The sequence below is a fragment of the Myotis nattereri genome, assembly GCF_964212035.1.
Source record: "Myotis nattereri genome assembly, chromosome: 2".
Lineage (NCBI taxonomy): Eukaryota > Metazoa > Chordata > Mammalia > Chiroptera > Vespertilionidae > Myotis > Myotis nattereri.
Window position 1 is genome coordinate 57,045,510 of NC_138076.1, and position 10,814 is coordinate 57,056,323.

Genomic DNA, 10,814 nt, shown 5'->3' on the forward strand with positions numbered 1-10,814 from the left:
AAGCCAGGCATTGCTATGTGACCCCAGCGCCCACAGCCACCATTTCCAGGCTGGGCTGGGCTGTGGGCCGCATTTTGCGCCATGGGGTCTAGGCAACATCGACTGCAATTTGGTGGGCTGTCACTCCAGGGTGGTGGCGGGACATGTGTCCTACTTTGAGGAAACTGAATGTTGCTTTGTGGGCACCAGGTCCACTGTGCCATTTCTCTGTAAATGGCCAGTGCATGTAACAGCTGCTCCTGCCTTGAGCATCTGCCCCCCAGTGGTCAGTGCGTGTCATAGCGACCGGTCGGACGGACATGTAGCATATTAGCCTTATATATTATAGATTAGGGAACAAACTGATACTTCTTTGAGGTTTAATGGCACAATTGTACTCTACTAAGTTAATTTGTAGGAGGATATGATTGAACTTATAATAATGCCATGTTGCTATAAACTACTGTACATCACATAATTACTTCAACCTTATGGTGTAATCCAATGGTTACCTCCATTCCAGTTAATTACTTCTGCTCATCTCACCTTCCTTTTCAGACCTGCCCTAGCCATCAAAACATGGCAGTTTTAGCTTCTTTCACATTAGTCAGGGACAGCATTGTAGGAACCTGCAATACAATCTCATTGAAATTGAAGGGAGTATGGGAAGTATGTGACTAAAGAAATGTACTGAGAGGACTAGAATGGCCCAGCTGCTGAAGCTAATGTTTGCAAGAAAAGATCAGGAAGGAGGCACAATTCACAGTGATGTGTCAGACTATCAAACCTGATGATTGCTGTAAAGTCCTTCTACTGAGCCGTTTGTGGATGGTTACCCAGGACCAGCCCCTGGGAGTGGCATTCAGGCAGCAGATCGGGGCACAGCCCTGTGTTGGGAACTAACAGGCCATTACTGACTCATTGTCTATTCATTTTAGATTGTTCCAATGGAGGATTTATAGAAACAATACCAAGGTGGCTATCAATGCTGTTTACATACAATTTAGAGGAATAAACCTGCAGTTATGCCGGGCTGGCTTCCCTGTGGTCCTGGGGCATCGTGTTCTAATCCTATGGTGACGTGATTGTTTCTCCATAAACTGCCCCACAGAGGCCTGTAATTGGCCTACAGGTTCAAATTAGATTGCTGTGTGTTTAGGAAAGCAGGGGTCATTTCACATCAGCACCTCTCATTAAGAAGCAACAGAGGAAGGTCTCCTTTGCAGGAGACCTAATGATATATTACCTTTTATTTAAAGAAAATTCTCAGAGTACAGACTCTCAGACACACGCGGTACCCATCTTGTCTTTCACCACCATGAGGAGGAGGATAATGCGAAACTGCAAAACACCTTTTTGAGAACGGCAATTAAATATTCACCAGCCATGTATCATTGGAACACCGGCTTTATGAGCTAAAAAGGGAAGACGGGAGAGAAATTAATGGATGAAAAAAGTCCAGCAATTAGTTCTGCTTTCTTCTAATAATATCATCACATGATGGTGACCTTTCTCTGGAAGCCAAAAAAAGCCTATTGTCTCTGTTTCCAACTCTAGTGATGGGTGGACTCAAGTAAGGTCTCAGGATAAAACACCTTCTTCCTAAACTCTCCAGCTTTTTTTCAAAATCACCAAATCTGTCTCAAACCATTAACAGCAAAGTGTATTTATTAAGGATAATCTCATGGTGCCAGGTTACTCTCTAGGTAGTTAAAATGTGGGACAAACAACAGTCCCGTAGAAAGATTAATAAACATTTCACAATCCGATGCCAAAAGCGATGAGACACTTTTCAGGTCTTTGCTTCAGCCTTTCTACGGCCCATGACAAACAACGCTTTCACGGAGGTGGAAATAAGAGGAAAATTATGTGAGCCGAAAAGAACATGTTAGAAAATGTGGCAACAAAATATAACCCAAAAAATGAGCTATGATTACCAAGGAAGAAGAAATAGAGAACTGATAAAAGAAAACACAAAGCGGATCTATTAAAAAGAGAGGGGAGGAAGGGGAAAGAGGTAGTCGGAGAGAAAGGAAGGGGGCATGGAGAAAGAAGAGACACTTTCCACTTCAAAACAAAAACCAACTGCGGTGGCCAGCACCGCGGAAGGCGGGTTCCCCGCAGCCGCCGAATCCTGGCCCTGGGCTCCCTGTGGACGCGAGCCCGCAGGGCCGGCGCTCAGCTCAGCCGCGGCTCCGGGCCCTGCGCCGGTGCTGCCCAAGGCGCTGGGAGCCGCGGCTGCTGCAAGCCCAGGCCGGCGCGGGGCTTCGGGAGGGAGGCCCGGAGGCCCAAGATCAAGATGTGGGGGCGGCGGTAGGGGTGTTGGGGGGATTGGAGAGGGGGCAACCCAGCCCAGCCCAGCCCAGCCCCCAGCCTGACCTCGGACAATGACCCCGCCCGGAGCCGCCCGGAGAGCCTCTCCATGCCGCCACTGCGGCCAGGCCCAGGCCGGCGGGCCGCGCTTGCAGCTGCTGTCCCGGGGCAGAGTTTCACTTTTAGCGGGATCTGCCCTGTGTCTTGCCTGTGTGGCCAGATGCAGGTGTTTGGTTTTACCGGCAGCCAAGCCCACGTTCCCAAGCTGTGGCCGCTGCACCCCCTCTCGCCTGCATTCCTCGATGCCTGGGGAAAGCAAGGAGGTGAAACAGGAAGCCCGAACCTTGCTCAGAGCTCATCTTAACCGGGGTGACGGGCGATGGTTGATGGAGAATTTCTCTCCAGTGTTCCACTGTGATGCTAGAGAATCAGAAAACCTCCGCGGTTAACTTCATGATCAGCCATCCAGGTTTATCTTATATGTTCGTTCAAGAGAGTCCCACTTTCCAGACTAGCTCTGCGCATTTCGCCTTGAGTTTTGTTGGCATTAGAAAAGAGAAGGAAAACAAAACAAAACAAAACAAAACAAAACAAAACAAAACAAAACAAAACAAACAGCCTCATTTAATGGAGAGCGCCCTTTCAGCCCTGGAAGTTAGTCAAGGTCTCCTGTGAGGAAGTGGATGGCTGCTCTGTCACTCTGGTTTGTGGATCTCAGGATGTTGGAAAGTCAACATTTATTTGATACCTGATTAACCAGTTGTTAAATCCTATTTCCTGTGTTGACAATTTGGAATGTGATCTGGGACAGACAAGAATTTTCTCCTTCGGGTTGCATTTCTTTACTTAACAATACAGAACCAGCTGTAGGACCACCTTTCATCTCCCAGAGAACACCAAGAAAATGGTGTATTTGGGGAAATATGCTTGCATAAACAGCTGTGAGAATGACATTGAGATGCTAAAGTATGTGTTCAGCTCCTACAAGAGAGTCCCCTCTTATCGTCAACACAATGGGCTGGGCGACAGACCAAGGGCTCGTGTTTCTCCTTCATCTGATCCCATTGCCATCTCCCAGCCACTTCCTTCGCTAGTTCAGTTCCGGTCCAAGTAAATCCTGCCAAACCTCACCTCTGACTATGCAGACGACATGGATGGCTTGTACACAAAAAGCAAATCCAAAGTCAGAGAGAGAGGTTTCTACCAGGCAGAATCTGCAGATAATCTGCTGACCAAGAAAAGGAGAGTCTGGCTGTGTTTACTGGACATAAGCTGATGTGCGTCCAGTCAGATTTTGCCTTAAGAAAAACTCCAGGAACTAGAGAGTCACATAACCGAGTTTTTTGTGACTTGGCAGTGTTCGGTTACCTTGGTAGCTGCAGCCCCCAGTGCTGAAACAGATTCATCCCTTACATGGCCTGACATCCTATCAGATCCCTTTCAATGCAGTTGCCCTCTGGATTATTCGTGCCAATGTCACTCCTACCCATGTCCTGGGTGCTGTGAATGCCAGCTGAACTGGTCTTTGCAAGATCCTGGATGACATCAGAGGCTATGCAAATAGGCCATCCTGCTTGCCCGGACTCCAATCTGCAATGTTTGGGGTTTGGAATTTGTAGAGAGATCGACATGGACAAGAGGTTTTACCACATCCTCATGCCTGTGCCTTGGAAGAGCTAAGAAATGTGAATTGTCTGCTGGCCATTGCCATTTCCATTCCAGAATGTGTAACCAAGAGCCAGTATGAGCTCCAGGGGACAAAATCTTATGTGATGACAGATTATAATCTTGTCTTTCCTAGATCATCAAGGGAAATTAGAGCAAGAGAAACTGAGGAAACGTGTAAGGAGAAACAATACCCAAAATCAAAATTCTATCGAAAATCAAAATGATGTTTTGATTAAGAGAAAGAACTAATAAGGGAAGAAGGCTTGACTTTATCTCCAGCCTGACAGCAGGAGACTCATGGACTTTGGTCGCTGCCAATGGCCCTCTGACATAGCTGTGTTTCCTACATAGCTTGTGGAAGTTTATAGTAAATTTAACCCCCTTCTTAAAGCTATGTGACCTAGTTTTGCCCTATGGGTCATCATACATGATGTTTTATTTTTTAAGGGATAAAGCAGGAAGGAAAATGTTTTACGCCACTTAAACAAAGAATATGGTCGATTCCTCAAAAAGTTCTTCAAGGATCTGATTATTGGAATCTGGATAGAAATAGGGAGACTGGAGCCCAAAAACTGTACCAAGGAGGAAAGCAGGCTGGCCAGTGGGACCCAAGCATAACAGAATGTGGAGATCCACCTTGGTCCTCACCACTGTGATGGCTGGCCAGAGCAGGGACCTGCTGGTGGGGTCTGCCTGGGACTGGTTGTAGCCCCCGTGGTCCTTCCCATCCCCTCATCACGTGATGCTATCTAACTTCTCTTCCATTCCTGTGGGTCAAGTGTTCATTTATCCTGTCTAGTCTTTAAATTTAATCAAGGTTTAACAGATGAGGTTTGGACTCAAGAACCTTTCTTTAAAAAAAAAAATCCTACATTAATATGCTGAACAAAAATTTCTCTCAAATCCAGGAATCATCCCCTGGAGCCTCTAAAACTAGATTTGTCCTAATTGGCTTCTTGTCTGAGACTGAAGACACAGCCAGGGCAGAGCTGGACACTAGGCTGTTTGGAAGAGGCCTGCTGGGGCCGCTCTGTGAGAAAGGTCCCTTCCTGCCTTCGGGCAGCTGGACCTGAACTTTTACATATGGACAGCTCTGCACCATGAGCACTATCTCTTAGACTGCAGGAAGTTGGTGATGGTGCTGGTCTCCCAGGTAGCTTTGGGGGGAAATGATGGAAATCCACTCTTCCTCTTCTCCCTGGTGGTCACCATTCCTTGTACTCCAAGGTTGGAGTGGTTTTGGTATGCAAGGATGAGCAGTCTGGGTCATACCATTTCTGTGTTGAGGATGGTGAGATACTTATTGAGGCAGCATTTCAAACTGGTATTGTGAATTTCAGCTTCCTAACAGGTCAAGTTGAAAGAGGTTATTAAGATATGCAGGTTTTAAAATCTATATTCATTTAAATCATCGATTATCATTGTCTTTAAGTACTCAGCATCTCATAGACCCACAGACTTGCCAGTTCTCACAGGAACCCTTGTCACTCCAGGGTAAATTTTAATATTCTAGAGACCATTTAAGGTCTAACTTCTTATTCCCTCTTATTTATATTTAAATTTAACTTGTATATGTTTTTCTATCTTGGTCTTACAAAGAATTTTGAGACAATACACCACCATCAATTTTTTGCCTTCTTCCCCAGTTCCTTGTATATTTATAATAATATTCACTACAGGTCATTAGCAGCAAGTGCAGAATGAAAGTGCTGCCCTGTTAGCTGCCTTTTCCTTAAATGCAGGCTTGCCTTTAGCTTAACCTCCTGCTGGTGTTTAAGGATGCTGTCTTGCTTCAGTCCCCATCAGTAAAGGAAACAAACATTGCCTCTAGAGCAGGGGTGGGGAACATCCAGGCCATGGCCCAAGAACTCATTTGGTCTGGCCCTGTCAAGGCATTGGGGTGAGTTAATTAAATGTTTGACCAAATACAGCAGGCTAATTTTTAAGTTGATAATTTTGCATGGCCCAAGAATGATGTTATAAATATGCAAAAGGCCTTGGCAGGAAAAGGTTCCCTGCCCCTGCTCTAGAGGGTGCCAGCCATTGGTGAGAAGGCCAAACCCTCTCGAGTTGGCTGGGAAGTTGGTACAGGCCTTTCACAGGGGATTCAGAGGTCCTGGAGACAGGCTCTGTGGTCATCTGCAGGGTGTGCTGGTCAGACCAGCAGCAGTGCCATGGACCTTGGTTGTCCATTTGATTATGAACATGATGGACTGTGCTTATTCTTTCTACAGTCTATTTTGGTTCAGGGTGGGTAAGAATGAGTCCACATTGGAGTTATTATTAATCATTTGTGTACTCAATTTCCAAAGTAGTACATGCTTATTTCAAGAAAATTAAAGAAATAGGTGATTTAGAATATGAAAATGCTTAGCCACCAATTTTGTGATTCTTTAAATTCATCTTTAAAGTCATTGTTTAAAGAGATCCATTTATAGAAAAGGTAGATAGAAAAATAAATGACAAAATTCTTTGTCAGGTGTGTAAAACATTGTGGAAAAACATGGACTGACCATGAATCCCATGCTAAGAAAGAAGTCAACTAATTAATGTGCACACAACACATACACTCAAGAATTTCACTGACATATGAAACACAGCTCCTGGCCAGCATTAGCAATGCAAATGAATCTTAAAGAAACAAGCACACTGTCCCTCTATGGGCTGAATTGTGCCCTGAAATATATATGATGGAATCTTAACCCCCAATAACTTAGAATGTCACTTTATTTGGAGTTGTCTTCACAGAGATAATCAAGGTAAAATTAGGTCATAAGGTAGACAGTAATTTCAAATGACTATTGTCCTTATATAAAAGATAAATTTGGACAGACAGATGTACATACAGGGAAGATGATGTTAACAGAGACTGGGAGGAACTGGCCGTCCCATGCCAAGAAGAGAGGCCTAGAACAGATCCTCTCCTCAACCCCTCAGATGGAACCAACCCTGCCAACAACTTGTTTTTGGCTGTCCAGCCTCCAGAACTGTGAGACAACAATTTTTGTAGTGTAGGCTACCCAGTTTGTTATGGTAGCTCTAGCAAATGAATATACTCCTACAGTGAGGGAATCTGACTCTCGGTTGATAGACACTTCAGAACCTCTCTCCTAACCCTCCAAATTCCTCAGGAGTGCTTTCCAGAGATTCCTCAAGATGAACCTCAGGAATGAAGATGCCTTGCCTTCTGTACAGCAGCCTGTGAATTCTCTGCTACTTTCTTCCTTGTGTACATCAAGCAGGCAAAATTACTCATTGACAAATGCTTCTGGCTTGCTGTCTGTAGGACCTATGAAGTTCAAAGCCTACTGATATTGGAACTTCCTAGAGGTTCAGAAGTATAACCTAACGCCAGCATCCAGGGACACAATGCAAGGCCTTGCCCACAATGGCTATAGCCACCAATTAAAGAACTATCTTTATATATGTGCAGTGTTCATGCTTTCAATAGGTCTTCTGATGACATTGTACTCTCTCCAAACACACTAGCACTTTAGGTGAACCACCTATGTCATTGTTCCACAAGAAGCAGGACACACTAGCTAATGGGTTCTCTGGTGGGGCCAATCTAAGATCCTCACATGCTGTTGCTATATGCTCTCAATCCCTGGAAGCTTTGTCCTTTACCCCACCCAACTCCAGCCACCTCCTCGCTAGTACATTTCCACTATGATTTCAGAGAAATACCTAAAATATGTGTTTCTTTGCTCGACAGTGATCTTGGTAGCAATTGCCAATAAGATGTCCTGAAGACATTGATTGTAAGTCATGTTCTTCCTGCCTTTTGTCCCTGAAGGGCAGATTGGTGGGAAAAGGCATAAATAGGATGTATGACCTTGAGACTATCAACTTCATCATCCAGAACCTGAAGGGAAAGGGCAGTGTGTACTTGAAAATCTCTAGAGCTCTTCTTAGATAATTCAATTTCTGTTAATTTAAGGGGTTCCTCTTTCCTAAAGCCTCCCTGTTTCACTGGCTTGGAGCCATTCACAGAGTGATCCTTTATCAGTCCTGCCTGGCTTCATCAACAGTTTTCTCCAAGGTGAATACTTTATAGTAAGTGCTCAGATAGCCCCCTCTGAGTCTCCTTTACAAGTAAAGAGAATGAACACTTTATACCCCATGTGAAACCCTAGCACATCAGTGGTTAAAGCAGATTCCTTTCACCACCAGAAAGCTCTGTTACATAATGTAACTATTAGGCTAGGCAGAACTTCATCTGATGATAAATGATAGGTCACAGAAAGTTCATGCCCAATAACAGAAGTCACACATCGGTATTACCGGGAGCACACACATATGAAAGGATGCCAGAGCCATCAATAACTATGTTTGGGCCTGATAATTATTATTAGCTTAGTAATAGTTATTGCCATCCTCTCTCTTTCTGCTGATTTAGTAAAGAGCAACTAATAACAATGAAGGGTCAAATGTATAAACCAAATGATACTCCTTGGCCAGACACAATACAGTTTCTAATGAGCTAATAAATGCTGAGTATGTGTATGTGTGTGTATGCAGTGTGTGTTTGAGGGTGTGTGTGTTTAACCCAAGAAAATTAAACTTGCTAGGTAGCAGAGGAGTCCTCGACTACAATATTTTCTTTTCTTTCTACGAAATCACAGACCTACCACATGCTTTCTTTGAAACCCTTCAATATAGCAGAGGCTAGCTAAAGAATTCCCCCTTCTGGCTGCACTTTGAATCTTCTTAAGACCTAATTCAAAGTATTGTCATTCTTTTGTAGACACAGGTCTATAAACTCATTCTCTAGATAGAAGTTTTGAAACGAAACATGGCGACTTCTGAGACACACAGGGCTCCTTAGTAATTAAGATAAAATAAGGATTCCCACACCGGCTCTCTGTTACAGATCTGTGAAACAGCTCGATACTTCACTTCACTGGGCCGTTGAGTTGAAAACTGCTGTATTATTATTCTTTGATGTCTACAGCTTAGTAGCACAAAGCTGGTCTCTGAGCACTTACTCTCTATAAAGAAACTCCAAATGTTTGGCCTTTGGGCTGTAAATATTGTGTCACCATTGATTTTTAACATATAAAGTGTATTTTCCTGAATGTCAAGTATTTTCAAAGTGCAGGGCCTCCCAAGAGCACAAAGTAGAAGGAATTAAAGATGATTTAAAAGCTAAAGCTACAAGCAAGCGAGGAAGAAAGGCAAGACAAGGAAAGAATGAAAGGAAGAAATGAATGAGAGCAATATTCCAAGTACTGTGTTCTCTTTCAAAGTTCAATTTCAAATGTTACATGAAATTTTATCTTATTGTCACTAATGACATCTTAACATAAGTATTTTCAGTTCCATTTCTTTTCAGTACCAACTCTGCTTTAAAACACTACAGTTAAGTCTTTGTAAGAACTCTACCTCTCTCCTTCATCTATCTTTTTACTCATTATAGTAAGTAGATGCAAAAAATACTTGTTAAATAGATTCTACCAAATTCTCTACTCCCCAAACAATTAAATTACATGTCAAAGTAACTGCTGTCAAATATACTGTTAGATGTTTCATTCAAATTATAAAACTATTAGAAAATAATTCAGAGCAATTGTTTACACATTAAAAAGTCTGTCACAGGGATGTATAGTATAGCATAGGGAATACAGTCAATAATATCACAATGACAGATGAATAGTGAACTTTTTGTGGTGATCGCTTTCTAAGGCAGCGGTTCTCAACCTGTGGATTGCGACCCCTTTGGAGGTCGAATGACCCTTTCACAGGGGTCGCCTAAGACCATCAGAAAACACATATATAATTACATATTGTTTTTGTGATTAATCACTATGCTTTAATTATGTTCAATTTGTAACAATGAAATTGGGGGTCACCCCAACATGAGGAACTGTATTAAAGGGTCGAAGCATTAGGAAGGTTGAGAACCACTGTTCTAAGGTGTATAACACAGTGGAACCTCCCTATGTTATACACTTGAAACCAGTATAATAATGGATGTCAATTATACTTTAATTAAAAAGAGTTTTACATTCCAGAATAAAAATTCGACATGAAAAAAAGTCTGTCAAATTTCACCTTCATGTCTTGGCACAGTGTTGAATGCAGTCAGATTTAAAGCAAATGAAGTGACATTTTCCTGTTTTTCTATAAGTTAAGAAATGTCCTGAGCTTTGTCCCAGACCCACAGCAGATCACCTTGCTCTTTCTTTATCAGTCTCCAGTGCCAAGTCATAATCAGATCATCAAGTTCAGTTTCTGACCTCCCAGATGCAAGCTGAGCCGTCCCTTGGGATTTGAAGGAGCTGGGGAGCTATTCTCTTTCCCTCAGTCAATCAGACTGATGCAACTGAAGTTAGGAAAAACCTCCTTAGACAAAGCATTCCTGAATTTGCATTTGCCTGTGTGTAAAACCAAAAGAAATAAAGGTTTTGTCACCTGACTTAAAAAGAACGAGTGGTAACTGTCACCCGACAAACCTTCAAATCCATCATTCCTTTATAAATTTACTATAATATACATACCAATACATAATATAAAAATTACAAAATTTCAAAAGATTTTAAAATGTAGGATTGTAGCTTAAATGTCCAAATAAATAAAATTGTACAACTAAAGCATTGCTGAAATAGACCAGAAGAAAGTCTAAGGGAATATATTTTTAACAAGCAAACATGTCAGCTCATTGATATAAAAGGTGGAAATAAATGCTAAAATTGTTCCTGCCAACTTCATGCATATTATCAATCACTTCTTCTGTTAGGTTGTGCTGGCTTGCTTAAGAGTTTCAAGGTGTTTGTGATTCTGATCATCTATTTATCCCATAACCCTCTTTAATCTCCACCTTCTGCCTCCTATAGTAGCTCTTGACCATCAGT

The 10,814-nt window shown here is 42.7% G+C and overlaps 1 pseudogene across 1 annotated transcript; it reads left to right on the forward strand.

The window, feature by feature from the left end:
- Positions 1–2,401: 2,401 nt before the first annotated feature.
- LOC308513716 (polynucleotide 5'-hydroxyl-kinase NOL9-like) lies at positions 2,402–4,184 on the forward strand (annotated as a pseudogene). The gene has a single exon. The product of its transcript is annotated as a polynucleotide 5'-hydroxyl-kinase NOL9-like (transcript).
- Positions 4,185–10,814: the final 6,630 nt, after the last annotated feature.